Source organism: Apodemus sylvaticus, chromosome 22 (genome assembly GCF_947179515.1).
Source record: "Apodemus sylvaticus chromosome 22, mApoSyl1.1, whole genome shotgun sequence".
Classification (NCBI taxonomy): domain Eukaryota; kingdom Metazoa; phylum Chordata; class Mammalia; order Rodentia; family Muridae; genus Apodemus; species Apodemus sylvaticus.
This window is the reverse complement of record NC_067493.1, coordinates 4,496,947-4,513,404: the sequence shown is the minus strand read 5'-3', so window position 1 is coordinate 4,513,404 and position 16,458 is coordinate 4,496,947. Positions and strand designations below refer to the sequence as shown.

Below are 16,458 nucleotides of genomic sequence, written 5' to 3'. Positions count from 1 at the left end.
AACAGATAACTGAATCTGAGGTACATAGTTTGGTAAAAATAGTATATTTATAGCTACACTTAAACAATTGATTTTTTTTAATTTTTGCTTTTTTCAGAGCTTCCAGAACATATTAACTTTTCTGCAGAGGCATACGTGTAACAGCTTGCACATGAAAATTACCTTTCATGTCTTCTAGAATTTTCACAATGTTCTTCAATATGATGGTCTTCCCAATTGTAGCCTAAAAGACCATAGCAGAAAATGAATGATATATTATTAGAAAAAAGGTAAAATTCCAGTTCTGTGAATTTTCACAGCGTTGTGAAAGCTATCATGAAAACTCAGCAAAAACAATTTATTCAGCTCAATCTTTATTGTTACCAATTGAAATAACAGAAGGTCATCAATAACCAAGAAACATTTGTTTCCTTATTTGGAAGATGAATTCACAGTCTTACCTATAGCAGTGAGATTCAGGTATGTCTCCAACATCACATCTTTGTAGAGACTCTTCTGGGAAGAATCCAGCATATCCCACTCTTCCACAGTGAAGGTCACAAGCACATCATCCAAAGTCACTGCATCCTAAAATATCCCATATATGTGTACAACAGAAAGAAGTATATGGACATTACTGTAAATGTATGCTTTTTTGAAAATATATTAATTTAGTTCTAGTGCTTCCTTCACTTATTTTATGACTCAGAATTTATCATCTAGTCACCATGTCATTTTTGAACCAACTTGCATTATAAGATTCACCTGTGTTGCTTGTGAATACTCGGAATAGCATATAGCCCTTCAAGAGAAATGCAATTGAGAGGGAGATGCAAGGGAAACATATCAACAGTATTGAGCACACATCTGAAAACTTGTATGAACAATTACTAAATATAAAAATGATGGGCAAGCTGGGTGTAATTTTTCATGTCTTTAATCACAGAGGTGCAGACAGGTTTATATCATTGAGTTGGATACAAGCATGGTCTATGTGTTACAGGACAGAGAAAGTTATATATTCAGACCTTCAATCCCCTGCAAAAAAATCAAACAAGGAAACAAAAATGATAGAGAACTCACTGTTCCTTACTTACCTTCCTACAAAAAATTATACATTCACTGGAGTTCTGTATTCATTTTTCAGAACTGTTAATTGCACTAGTTTAAACTGCACCATTAATACAATTTTACCAAAATGGAATGCATGTGTAAACAGTTCCAAATGGACAGATGAAAATACTAGTAATGAAAACGTTGATCATAAATAAGCAACAGAGGGCAGGAGAGAGAGCTTAGCAGTCGAATATTCTTTCTGATCTTCCACATAATGGTTGTCAATTTCTACCATACACATAGGAATGAATAACTAAATACCCATTACTTTAATATCAAGGGTTCTGAGACCATCTTCTGTCAAAAATAAAGATGAGGCATACATGATATTCATATCCATGCACACAGAGTAAATACTAAAATTTATTCAAATATTCCAGAAAAAATAAACAAGAGTGAGGCAGAATATTATACACCTGGAAACAATGATTCTGAAGCCTCAGTTAGTACTGATGTAATGAAGATATGCTATCTTGAGAAATAGAATATAAACAATGTAATTGACAAAATTTCAAAATTAAAGGTGTGGATGAAGAGTTGCACAAAAGCATATGCTTATTGTGCAAAAGCATTTCAGTTGGCTTTTGTACTTTCTATATCAACTATCAGGACAGGAAGGGCTTCACAGAGAAAAAATTTGAAAAACAAAACCAAAAGGAATAAAATTAAAAATATTAAGCCACTAGGCTTGCAAAATAGTTTAGACTGAAATAGCAAATGTTTATACTGTATTTTAGGGACACAGTCCAAATGGTGACTGCATGGGAGCATGAGAAAAAAGCAGAAGGATCTGTTTCTATCACAACACAGTAGACACAAAGAAAATAATTATCTTGTCCAAAAGAAATGCAGGGGGACACATGGAGCAGAGACTGAGGGAATGCCCAAGGGAAACTTGCCTAACAGAAAAACCATCTTAAGGGCAAGCTCCAATCCATGACATTATTATGGATACTCTGCTATGCTCACACAAATGAGCCTTGATAATTATCCATTGAGAGGATCCACTCAGCAATGGCCTGAAACAGATGCCGAGATCCAGAGTCAAATATTGAATGTACTGGAGGGACTCGTATGAAGGAGTCGGAGGAAGGAATGAAGGCGCTGAAGAAGATAGGAACTCCACAAGAAGACCAAAAATCTCAACTAACCTGGATTATTGGGGACACAGAGAGACAGAGACATCAACTAAATAGCACCCAAAAGCTGGATGAAGAGCTCCTAGCACATAAGTTGCAGAAGTTCAGGTTAGTCTCCATGAGGGTCCTCCAACAACTGGAATATGGGCTGCCCCTAAAGCTGCTGCATATCTTTGGTATCTGGTAACTGGACTCCAATGTGAATCCTTTAACTGTACTCCAAAATCTGGCCTCAGTGGGAGAGGATGCACTTAACCAGGCAGAAACTTGAAACCCCACGGTGTGGGGATACCCAGGGGACCCAATCAATTCCATTCTGATCCGGGATGCTATACACTTATGTTCATCCCTTGATGAAAATGCATTGAGTCTACAGTGATCCTAATAGTTTGCAGGAGCTCCTACACAGTTCAAATGTCTAAAGTGTCAACTGACACTCAAGGCAATATCTCGAAAGTCAAATCTTATAAAATCAAAAAGCAAGTCATGTCTTTGTTAAGTACAATGGTTCAGAATACACCTTCGCCTTACATTAGCCAGGAATATACACTTCTTGTTCAAACATATGACATGCCTGCCAGGAAACAAAGTATGTTTCTATAAAATTTACAACACTATTTTTATCCCACATGCAACTTACACAGTTGTCCCTAACAAATGCCAGTGATAGCTTACCCTCTCTCCTGACTATGTCTCCTGGTGGATTGCTAAGATCATATCTTCCTGCCTGACACTTCTCCCAACTTTCAACATTATCAAGCATTCCCTCTTGAACATACCCACCAAACAGGTCAGTAAAAGGGGCTACACTCAGCCAATATCCAGTAAAAATACAGACAACAAAAAGTAACTCAGGAATAAAATTACCACCCAAACCAGACAAACCCAGAGACCAGTATCTAGACCTGTTATTGCCCCCAAACCAGGTACTTATACATCATCATTGGAACATAATAAAGACAAGCCAGGGAAATATGCCACCAAGTAATCCAATTTGTCCTGTCTCGGCAGATCCTCAAAAATTAAAACATGCAAGAGATCTGATACAAAAGAGGTTGTTTTATGGAAAGGACAGTAGTGAGAACCTGGGGAAGTGATAGAGGTACACAAGAGGGCCAGCAGACTGGAACACATATAGGGAGCAGAGAGAACATGATGAGAGTTCTATAGAGGGGGCGTGTGTAGAGAACAGAAACAGGGAACAAACATAGAGAGCAGCTGAAGCTAGTGCTCCATGTATATAAAGCACACCTGAAAACTGCAGCAGTTAATGTAGGCAAGTAATGACTTAAGAAGGTGCTAAGTTCCTGAGTGCAGACCATTGAAATTGCTAGCACATGGAAAACTACAGAGGCAAGTTTCACACACCCAACAGGGAAAGGAAGATAAATAGTGTAACTGTACCTATTGGTCAAAAAATATTTGGAATCTAAAAGATTCCAGGCAATAAATAACCAGGAACACTGCAAAAAACCAAAAGCAAATACTACAATTGACTGTAATAGAAGAAGAATATCAGCTCAAAGGTCAAGAAAATAGTTGTAATGAAATCATTAATGAACAATTTCTAAACTAAAGACAAAGATTCCTATTAAGGTACACGAAACATCCAAAATATCAAATAGATTGAAAAAAAAAAATACCCTTGCCACACAATATTCAAAACACTATACATGTAAAGAATTGTAAATACTGCAAAAAGAAGCCACAGGTTAAATGGGACTATTAGATTCATACCTGCCCTCTCAATGTGCCGTGTAAAACACAAAATGTTTTGGACATGTGTTGCAGAATCAAAAAAAGCAGCCTTGATGTTTCTACAAGCAAACCAATGGTCCAACTGATTTGGGAAGATTTAGCCATGATAGTGAATATTCACAGGACACTGCCTTATTGAGAATGTAAGAAGCACCACTAGAAACCTCACACAGAGCCACATCTAGCTGATGTTTCCCATCCAACACCTGATAGGACCCTCTACCCCAGCACCCACTGCTTAGCCACCTGTTCCTCCCCACTGTGGGCAGATATCCTGTTCTTACCATATCTCGATTTGAGAACTTCCCTGAGGTCCCCTCACAGCACAGCACAGAACAGATGATTTCAGAGCAGGAAACAGTGAACTATTCTGACCTGCACAGTCACAGTGAACTTGCAGAAAGGTTCACAGCTTGGAGGTCTGAATTAGCTAATATCCATTACAAATCCTCAAAATTAAAGTGTGCTTTTAGACCAGGGCCAAACTTTTTCTTGATCTTAACAGTGGTTTGCACTCCCTTAACATTTGTTGTGCCTGCCTTGCAAGAGGACTCTCACACCATCCAGACCTAGGGGACAACCCACAATTCCAGCACAGGCTATTAAGCTGCCTGCTCCTCTCCTTATAAGCAATGACCCTGCACTCACCCGGACCTAAATTCAAACCTTGCCTGAGCTTTCCTCACAGCACTTGTGTATAAAATTTTACTGGCACTAAATATCGAGGAACACCACAATGTATCAAAAGCAAAGACTTCAATTGACTGTAATAAAAGAATATCAGCTCAAAGATCAAGAAAAGAGTTTTAATGAATTCTTACATGAATAATTTCTAAACTAAAGATAAAGAGTCCTATTAAGGTACATGAAGCATCCAAAATACCAAATAGAGTGAAACAAAAAAAGTGCCCTTGCCACAAAATATCCAAAACACTATACATGTAAAGAAATATGAAAACTGCAATAAAAATTAAACAAAAACAAGTCATAGGTTAAAATAGACCTATTAGTTTCATACCTGCCCTCTCAATGTGTAGTGTAAAGCACAAAATGTTTTGGACATATCCTTCAGAATCAAGAAAAGCATCCATGATGCTTCTACAAGCAAACCAATGGTAGAAATGATTTGGGAAGATCCAGCCTTGATAGTAATGTTATTCAGAGGTCACCATCTTATTTAGCAAGTAAGAAGCATCACTAGAAACCGCACAGGTAGTCACATCTAGCTGATGATTCCCATCCAACCACTGATAGGAGCCTGAACCTCAGCATCCTCTGATCAGCCACCTGTTCCTCCCCATTGTGGGCAGATATACTGTGCTTACCATGTTCAGATTTCAGGGCTTCCCCGACGTGCCCTCAAAGCACAACACAGAACAGCAGAGCTCAGATCAGGAAACAGTGAACTATCCTGGTCTGCAAAGCCACAGGGAACTTGAAGAAAGGTACCCGGAAGATCCCGCCTGCTACTCTCCTTGTTAGCAATGACCATGCACTTGACAGGACCTAAATTCAGACCTTGCTTGAGCTTTCCTCAGAGCACTTGCCTTCCCCTTCATGTAATCAAGGTTAATAAGTTGCATAGCCCATTCCTCAGGTGCACTGAAGATATCTATCTGACTCACAAGGGGAAGGGTGCCCAGGCTATTAACTTTAAGTAGTGACTTTAGGAAACAAGAGTTTTCTTTTCTGGCTTCATGCCGGGCTCAGGGAAATTGCAGCTCCCTTTCACTGGAAGATATGTCCTTGATTTTGAAGTTTCCCTTGACAAAAGCCAATATTAGAAGAAGAGGACAACTGTCTCTGAGACATTATAATACATCTTCTTTCTACATACACAGAAAAATTCACCCTCTCTATGAGATATTTTGTTCTAGAGAATCTGTGCTAACACAACTGTGTTTTTTTTCCCCAAATTGCCATGGAGAAAGATTTGCTGACTATAAGTAGTGTTCCACACTGTTTGTTACCTGTTTCCTGGTTTTCCCCTTGGTTTTATTCATATGAATATTATAGTAGAAGGGAATTGTATGAAGCCACATAGCAAACACATTTTTCCTAAAATCCCTCTTTAATGTTAAGAGCCTGGAACTGGGCTCTTAACTGGGCTCCTTTTTCTGATGAGCCAGCTTTATACCTCTAGTGGAAGTCAAGTAACAGGTTATCCCCCTAGATATCAGAAAGAAGAAGGGAAAATGCTGTGCGGAGTTCTCAAACAAGCTATGAAGACAGGTCATGATGAGTGCAGGATCACTGCCCACAAAGGGGAAGAGAAAGCAGCTGAACAACCCCTCACAGCCTCAGTTGCAATGGTGTGTCCTCCTCCAGGCCTGGGTGGGAGTGCAGATGGATGACATTCTTGGAGGAAAGGCACAAATGCTATGGGAGTGCAAACTTGACCTGAGATATAAGAAAGTTCTAGCACAGGACTGGAAGCACACTCTAACCTTGAGTACAGGTAAGACTCACTGGCCAATCAAGGACACCAGGCAAACATGCCAGTCAGACTAAGAGGAGGTTTCTCCCTGGTGCCTTGTTGAAGTTTATTTTGACTTAACAGGCTTGAACAGGCCTCTGTGTCCTGACTTGAGTCCTGCTCTTGGGTTCTGTGTGGTGGCCTCAAGTACGTTCTGGTTTTAAGACATTTTGAGCACAGGGTCTCTGCCCATAACGAGGAGAATGTGGGTGAGCACTGGATCTGGGTTGTGGGTCCTCCCTGGCGCTGGATGGGAAGCATCAGTCGTATGTAGTCAGAGTGGCCATCTGTGAGGTCCCTTGTGGTGCTCCTCATTTGGTACATCAGGTAGTGACCTCTGAATAACTTCACTACCATGACTGAATCTGCTCAAAACATTTGGACCAGGGGCTTGTTTGTAGAAATGTCATGGGCAGGATGCCTAACATGGATATCCCTAGTTTCTCTTGATTCTTAAACAAGTTCTGCCCTCAGCATTTGCCACTGATGTGTAAGATCCACGTGCAGTTTATTGTGTAGAGCTGTTAAAAGGCATCTCATATATTGGGGAGCACTACCATATTAACCTGTGATGGAGAAGAGTAGAATTTATAATTAAAGGACTTACCAAGCTTAGGAAATAGTGACAATAAGTCGCATTTACTTGATAGCGACTGCCTCAAAAACACCCCACAGATGAGTAGTGTGCTAAGCAGGCCGGCTAGAAACTAGGATGCTAGGATTCACATATTTGTTCACCAGGTTTGTCTAAATATATGGCTGCAAACTGTAGCAGGTAGGACAACTGTAATGTACAACACAAATGTCCATTTGCTTGGCACATGCACATAGCAAAAATCAGGACAGTAATAAACATTTCCATGAGTCATTACAACTTCATAACCAACATTAACGCCTGGTGTGCCTCAAGTGCCCATTTTCTAATTGAGAAAAGCATAGTTCTGCCTCAGTGGAAAGACTACACTAGCTGACAGCCATTTGAGAGGGAAAAACACCTATGCACTCGCAGTCAGGAGCTGAGCACGACTGTCTTCTGAAAGGCTCTAACAACAACTGAGACAGATGCAAATACTTACAGCCAATCATTGGACTCAGGTCAGAGTCAGGGGAAGACTTAGGGGAAGGAATGAAGAGGCTCTGAGAGACGCCAATCCCTTAAGAAGACCAACAGTGTCTAGTAACCCAGATCCCTGGGAGCTCACAGAGACTAAGTAATCCACCACAGAGCATGTATGGACGGGTGCATGGCCCCAGGAACATATGTAGCAGAGGTCCGCATTGTGTGTACTCAGTGGGAGACTATAACCTAATCCTGCAGAGACTTGATGTCATCAAGGAGAACGGCAGATGTGACGTGGTTCTGGGTACGTGGATAGCAGGAGTGAAGGTGGGGTGATGGAGCACCCTCTCAAAGTAAAAGGGGAGGGGCATGGGGTAAAGAATGCTGGGAGGTGGAACAGGAGAGTTGGGCGACATTTGTAATGTAAGTAAAAAAACAATTGAAGCCGGGCAGTGGTGGCGCACACCTGTAATCCCAGCACTCTGGGAGGCAGAGGCCGGCTGATCTCTGAGTTCGAGGCCAGCCTGGTCTACAGAGTGAGTTCCAGGACAGCCAGGGCTACACAGAGAAACCCTGTATTGAAAAAAAAAAAAACCAAATCAAAAAAAACAAAAAAACAAAACAAAAACAAAAACAAAACAAAACAATTGAGAGTGTTTTTTTGGAGAGAGAGAGACAGACACACATACAGAGAGAGAGAGAGAGAGAGAGAGAGAGAGAGAGAGAGAGAGAGAGAGAGACAGAGAGAGTATTGTATGGAGGGCTAGCCTTATCCAGCATGTCTTTCCATAAGGTCCTCATGTATGTAGACTGACATAGCTCTTCTCAAACCCAGGCACACACTTGGCAGAGACAATAACAGCATGGGGCCTGGGCCTTGGGATCTTTTCCTGAGGCAACAATGTACTGAGAATAAAATAGAGCTCCTTTTCTAAAGCCAGGAATGTGCTGGGAGAGCTGGTAATGGTCTGGGGCCAGGGCCTTCAGGACATTTTATATCCTCAGAGCCCAACGCTGTCCACCATATGGGGCTGCGGTTGTCAGTCCTAAGGCCACCGTAGGCTTGGTCAGTGATGTTCCTGACATATGGTGTAATCTCCTAGTGCAGCATTGCCTATGAGACTCCCCCGAAGTTTGTCCTATTGTTTGATAGCTCCTGCTGGCTTCCTAGAAGTCTCCAATTTCTTTCCATTTTCCCTCTGTAAGACGTTCACAAGATGCTATTCTTAGGAGCTTTTCTTAGCATAAGGCATCATTTCTCTAAGACCTTCCCACAACATTTATATATCTTACCTTATACTTTTTCTCTTTTCCATCATCTGACACTTCTGACTTATGACCCTGTGACTGAAGAATGACATTTTGTATTAGGGTATTCATAAAATTTAGAAATAATTTCTGGAATATCTTTTCTGTGTGAATATTCTGTTTCCCTAGTTGACTACACTTGCAATATCCTATCCCTTTTCAATTTTCTGAAGTATAACGTGGGTCCTAAAACTAAAATGGCATTAGCCAGAGCCACATTCATGCTGTCATTAAAGACATTTTTAAGTAATATTTAATTTTATATATAGTGATTTCTCCATGTGAAATTATATTAATTCTAAGACAGTTGTATCTTCAGCCTTTTAGTAAAATATTTCCAAAAAACATTATGATGACTCAGGTCACCTGCATACCAGCATGACGCTCCCCAGGGAAATCACCTTGTTTTCCTCTTTATTAAACTTCCTGCATTCTTTAGGTAAAAAATCCGTTTACCACAACAGAGTTTTAAAATTACCCATTGGAATCAAGTAGTGAAGTGTGCATTGCAGCAACAAAAATGGATTTGCAAGTGAAACATGGCTTTTACCTTCAGAACAGGACATGAGAATCAGGTTTCTGTGTACACAGCACGGTGAAGTAGGATAGGCAATAGCTACATCACAGTTTAAAATTTAAGAATGTCAACTGATGTGATGGAAAACAGACAAGATTGTGGGGGTGTACAATTTGGGTAGAGTAGTTTGAGCCATTGAATATTGAATTACCAATTTTGGGACTCTTCTGCGGAGACATATGGAATGCTCACAGGTATAGTTAAGACAGCTCAGAAATTTGAGACACAAACCATTGGCTGTGCTGTGTTTGTCTGCAGTAACATTGCACATAGGGACAAGGTCAAATACTGTCTTATTAATGTCATTCCCTCTACCAGGGAATGCCTGCTCTATTTCAAAGTTAGTATAACTATGTGTTTTTTAAAATATATTTATTTTTTAAGTCAATTGTTGGTGTTAATTTTTTATTTTGTTTTCTTTATGTGCCACTCCTCTAATATCTTATTTGTTTCTATTTTCCAATGTTACTTCATCATTAAGAATTTCATTAATTTTGCTCAGAGGCTTTGATATTTGACAACGGGGGTCACCCACGATAATATCACAGGGTCAGGCACTAGCGGGGAGTTGATGGGCAGTGCTCAGGCAGGGTGATGGGGTCAGGATTCCCAGGCTCAGGGATTACAGAGGGATCAGCTAATGAAATATCTATGTAATGAATAATATACACATAATGATTAAAAGTCCTAAAAAGTCTTGTATGGAAGAAGCAACAAAATATTTGTTTACACTGCAAGGCAAGCAGCCATTCCCTGAAGTGAAATTTTCCAATGACATCACTCTGTGGGTACCTAGGAGGGAGTGGGCAGGGGGACACACAAAAAAGTGGTCAGGATCAGGTGCACAAAGAGATGAGAGACAGACAGAGGGTCAGGAAATAATATAAATATGTCACACTGGAGGAAGGGGAAACGCCCTAGCAGAGGGATTGGCCTCTAGAAAGTCCCAGATACCAGGGAAGTGAGAGGTTCCCAGGGCCCAAGGGGAATGACGTCAGCCACAGTATCTTACAAAGGGGAGACGGAACCCGTAGAGACCACGCCCATAGATAGGCCTGGGCACCAATTGAGGGGCGGGCCCACCTGTCCATATCAAAACTTTAAACCAGAATTGTTCCTGTCTGAAGAAAGCTAAGACACCATCATGAATCAGCAGATTGGGTGTCAGCTATATCTCTAATGCAGCCAAACAACCGTCAGAATCAGAGACTGGATACTTTTTCCAGTTTATGATTGTGTTAGTCTTCCAGCTAGATGAACATTTCAGTCTTTTGATGATGTTTTTTTCATATGCAACTATTTAATCCACAGTCCTGATCCTAGAAAACATGACAGGGCAGCTGCTTATGAACACTACATATGAGTGCTTGGAGACTGTGCCATTTTTCCTGGTTTCTGTAGCTTCATGATTGGGGGCTCTGAAGCCAAGTTGTACCCTGTGCAGATGTTAACAAGCCTGGAGAGGCCATCTCTTTGGACATCATAAGACTGTATAGGTAGGAAGACAAAACCCCTGGCTGCTTAGATACCCAAATCTCTACAGGATGATGGAAGAGCTGAGAGCCACAGAGCACGCATTTCAAGCCTGTGCCAAAGTCTTTGATGTCTCACTGGATTCCAGGTGTGCTTTCTTTCTGTTTGTTCCTCAGCCTGTTCTGTGCATTCTCTATGCCTTCTCACTTTGCAAGTGCACTTGTGTTCCTCTAGCTACAGAGGCAGGGGTAGTCCCCAAAGCTCCCCCTTCCAACTATTGTTACCAAGAAGCAGGAAAAGTAAATGGAGAATCTGAACACTCACCAGATGCCAAGTAAGAGAAAAGACCAGCAAGATTGCCTGGCTTTTATCATTGATGGATTATTGGACTGTAGTTATTCATTGTTACAAATCTCATGGTGTCTTTCTTGGGTCTCCAATGCCTCACTCATCTTATACTTTTGAAGTCTTCTGTTTTAAGTTGCGGCACCTCCAGGATGTCACTATACCTAATTCCATATCCATAAATGCTTCTCCAAGGAACTGTGTACCTTGGTGTAATTTGCACTCCCTTAGCAGTTTATGGAGTTGCCTTGTTCTTGGTTTTGATCCCCACAATAACTTGTACTTTGGTACACTTTAAACACTTAGCTATTGTATTGTTTGTGGTTTGCATCCCCACAATAGTTTGCACTTTCAAACTGACTTTGTTCTGAGAACATAATCGGATACACTGCATTACAAATCCTAATGACTGACCTCATGCAACCCGGAATCCTCCAGTTGGATACATATCTTTCATCTGCCTAGTGTCAGGATAGGATAATTTGACAGTACACTGGACCAAGGATATTTCACCCATGGTATGAATTATTTGAGGACCAACCTGTGCTGTTGTGATGTTTTAGGCCAGTGTTCATGGGAGCCTACACTCCTAGGGACTTGTCCTATCACAGGGCATATTCTTTCTATGAGTAGCTGAAGTTAGGTCATAAGCAGGTAATATCACACCTAGAGATTAGAAAATGAGAACAATGAAGCCTCGGAGAAACCACAGGAAGCTCAAGAAGAAGAAATGCTTCTAATGCTAAGTGCCTTTCAGGAGCCCAGCAGTTGTGGAATGGTCGTTTCTGCCTTTGTTTTTCGACTGCACAATCTTTAGCCCTTATTTTATGCCTCCTGCCTCTTTCCCAACAGATAATTTTGTGGGATTTGGACTAAGCGTTGCTAAATGTGATGGAGACTGTTATCCCTCACAGCTTGGTCTTGTCAGCCTCGTCAGCCTTGAGAATAAAAAAAAAAAAATTTTGGTAGATCTGTGCTCAGGCACGGTTTAGAGAGCTGATTGATATGGAACAGGTATATAGAATATCCTCACCTTGGGTCAACTGTTCTATCTTGAGAATATTTATCCTCTACACAAATATTTGTTGTTTATAGGGTTTCTCTGTGTTATGAATTATTCGTATGGTCTCTAAGACTACTGCTACAGACAAAGGCTTTACCACACTGATTATTATAGCCTTTCAGTCAGGATATGTTCTTTTATGTATTCATAGATAACTGTGTATTGAAAAGTTTTTATCACATTGATTACATTTCTAAGATTTATTTTCAATATGTATTCTGTTATATATTCAAAGATGACTTTGTTATATATAGGTTGGGAACAAGTAAAAGAAACTTGACCTAAAGACTGCCTTTTTCTTGCCAACATCCATTTAATCATGAGTGAAACTAAGTATAAGTCTCTGGTCTAAGGGGACCTACGTACTTAACAATATCTGGCCAAAATTTTTTTTATTCATGTTTTGTTCCTAATCATAATTTTCTGGCATTCTTGTTTATTCCTAAAAATGAACTATTTTTTCCTAACCACAAAAGAACAAATGACTATGATAGGCTTGACCATAAAACCTGCATTCTGTATCATTTGACTTAGATTAACAGGAAAAAGACATCCTGATTGGGGGGTAAACATGGCTCTAACTTGGCATGGATGTTTTTGCTTTTCAGATTTGAAATCTATATCACTTTCTGGCTTAGGGAAAGGGAGGGGTGTGTTGATGCAACTAACCTTCTGACTATATTGGTATGATCCTATTTAGTCAGTAGCAAGTTGTCTACAAAAAAAAAAAATTCTTATCATTTGCATTGTAATGGTATTGTAATTGTGTTGGACCTCAGTGGACCTCTTAAAGATTTTATCACATTGCTGAAATTCATTGAATTTCTCTCCAGTTTGAATAGTGTCATAAAGATGAAGCCGATACAGGTGTGCAAAAGCTTTAGTATACGGAATATATTCACATGGTTTCTCCCCAATACAAATTATTACATGATAAAGAAGTCTACAGGTATGTGCAAAGGTTTCACCATATTAAAACCACACACGGGGTTTCTGTCTTCACATTTCTATTGATATAAAGAGACATCATGAACAAGGCATCTCCTATAAAAACAAACATTGAGATGTTTGGGAAATGGAGAATTTGGACATTTGTAAACAAATTTGGACACACGACTGTTTGGGAGTGTCTGGTGAGATGAGTCTCTCACAGCCTGACTTACAGAGCATAGAATACAGAGAATGCACTATACCCTTTATTTTCATCTCTCAGTCACAGTGTCAGATCTGAGTAACTGTGTTTTCCTGATCCCTGCCCGCAGCCATCATCTCCAAGCAAGACTGTCCTGAGAACGTCCCTCCTGTCCTGAATCTCCACATGCTGAAGGTGACCCTGGAACTGCCTTCTAACAAGTTCATGCAGCCAAAGCCTAGGAAGAAAGTGGACATCTCAAGTCTTCTGCTGCTAACGTGATGGGCTGGCTCTTCTCTCCATCCTGTCCCAGTTCTCCACAGCTAACACATTTGGAAATAAAGCACAGCACTTTCCCATTGTTCTGACACTGACAAATCTCAGTGGCTGAGACCTCTGGCTCTTGAAAGGGGGGTTATCAACATTTGTGTCCCAGGACAGTCTCCCGGAATGGGCCCCTCAGCTTCTGTTCAGTAGAGGGAGAGCATTAGCAGGAAGGCAAAGCCTGTTGCCCTTGTCTGAACATTCTAGTGAATCCTGGAGTGTTCTAGGCATCCCTGTGATGTCACCAGTGATGTCACAGCACCCACTGCTCTCAGGGCTTTCAATTAGTCCCTAGAGAATTCACCCATATTTATGTCTGCAAGATGGAGGAGGAGTCTGCTTGAGAGAAAGGATAGAGATCTTAGAGAATTAAGAGGCCAAAGGAAGCTGACTTTCCATCTCACTGTAAACCAGCAATGAAGATGTGGTCCTGGGAAAGGCACAGTGCCTCATGGATCAGTGAGGTGAAAATTCCTGAAGTAGGCATCTGTGAGCCTCTACTCCCAGGAGTGTGTAACAGGAAATGGTGCCACTGTGAAGCTCGTGAACTTTCCTGATTATCATAATTACTGAAAGGCAAGTATTCTAGTACATTTGATTGTCCATTCCCATAGACAGGAGCAGGCTATTCCACAGGTATTCTGGCTGTGAATTTTTATATTTTCCCCTTTACTGGTCATTCAGGTGTAACCTCGGACATAAGTAGACCATAAAGCGTCAGGTGGGAAATGATATGTCTGAGTTCATATCAGTTCAACTCCCAGCTTATTTTTCTAGGTACAGTGGCTATTAAATTACAGTAACTCATAGCAAAATATTCTTTTGAGGCCTTACATTCTAAGACCTCTTCTGACAAACTTATCCATGAGAATGACACCCTGAGTTTCCTGAATCAGCAGATTGACTGCCTGAAAATCTCTAACGCAACGAAACAACTCACAGAATCCAAGACTGGATACTTTTTCCAGCTCAGGAAAGACTTTAGTCTTTCAGTTGGATACTAACATAAGATGTAGAAACTTTGATATTCAGAGAACCCAACTGATAATCAAAGAGTTAGTTGCCTAGTGCCAGACAGACTGCTTCCAGCAATGACCACTTGCACTACTCTATGCTGGATCTTACTGTCAGCTACTTCTGCAGCTAATTTTTCTCTGAGATAAAATGCCCTTTTGTATGCTTCTGTTCTAGAGATGTCAAGTTAACTTTCTGCCCTGACTAACAATGTGTTTACTAAAGAAAAGTATGTGAAATTTTCAATTGACACTAAAAATTATTGAAAGTGAATTCCAACAAGCAATAAACACAAATTCATGGCTTACTAAAATATGCCCTTTTATTAATTATGTAGAGAGTTTAAACATGAGATCATGTTTGTATTTAATATAATGTACATAATAGCAAATGGATTACAAGTAAATTAAACTTGCTCATGTGGCCCTATTTCATTTTGTTCCCTATGACATTAAAATTATAAATTTATATGGAAAGATGAAAACATATTTAATAAATACATCAACATAGGTAAAATAATATGGTCCTCAGTTTTTGAATAGGTAACATAAGGATATATTTTTAAATTTTAATGTCTACTTTACATATATTTATATATAAACATATAAATATCACATTTATATGTCCACACCACAGTCTGTATTGCTTAAGGTTCTAAATTAATTTTAAAAAGTTGACACCTCCTAGACTAGGAGATGTTATTCATATCGGACACATCCTCACTCATAACATATCTATGGTTTAAATTATGACATATACATTTATGAATTTTTATACAGACAAAAAATGTTCATATAAAATATCTTTATCTTTTTAACTGTTTATTCCAGTGATCTCTTCTTGTGAAGATCCCTAGAAAGAATCTTATTGCTGAGACTGACAGCGAATCAGAGAGTCAATGCATAGGAAAAGAGATCTTGTGTGTCTCCAGACTGTTGCTGTAAAATCATGGATAACAAGAATCTATTGTCACCTGATTTAATGTGAGGTGAGTGTGGTGCCAGTTCTTGGCCTACAATAGCTAAAACATTTGCTATTCCATTCCTCACTAAAGTTCCAAATATTTTCATGTCAGAATTCATTTTAGAGAACCACACATATGTTTGAACTCAGGTAAACTCAGAGACTGATATCTAGCACTAGTTTCCAAGTTGCCCCCAACAAAGCCTGAGCTGTAGGTTAATCCCCAACAAGACCAGAGTTTCCAGGTCACACCCTCAACAAGACCGGTGGTCTCAGTATATTCCCCACAACAAACCTACATCCCAGGTTACAGGCCCATACCTTGCCTAAAGGCTCTCAATGAAGATGGGAACAGAAGTCAAGTTTATGATATGACTCCCAGCACTGGTCAATTATGTTAAAGGCCACAGTAGCTTTCCAATTAGATGCTTGCAAATGTACTCCCTGCTTGACGCTTACCATAAAGCCTTGCCCCTATAGACATTAGGGACACCCCCACAAAACCATAATGTGCAATGGTGGTGCATAGGAGGAGGGATCCCAAGCTAGATCTAATAGAATAAGGACCCTGTTTTGAGTTCCATCAGATCATCTCCAGAGTGATATTTCAGGGGTGGGGGTGGTGGTATTACTAGTATTCCCCTGGCTCAATGTACTCAATTTCCACTAAGATGGAATAGCAGGCTAAGACGTGTCTTCAAAATAAAAAATGGTTGGATTGAAGCAATGAT

At 40.1% G+C, this 16,458-nt stretch overlaps 1 pseudogene; it reads right to left on the bottom strand.

The window, feature by feature from the left end:
- LOC127673166 (zinc finger protein 709-like) overlaps window positions 1–16,458 on the bottom strand; it is an 80,199-nt pseudogene that overhangs the window by 38,893 nt on the left and 24,848 nt on the right.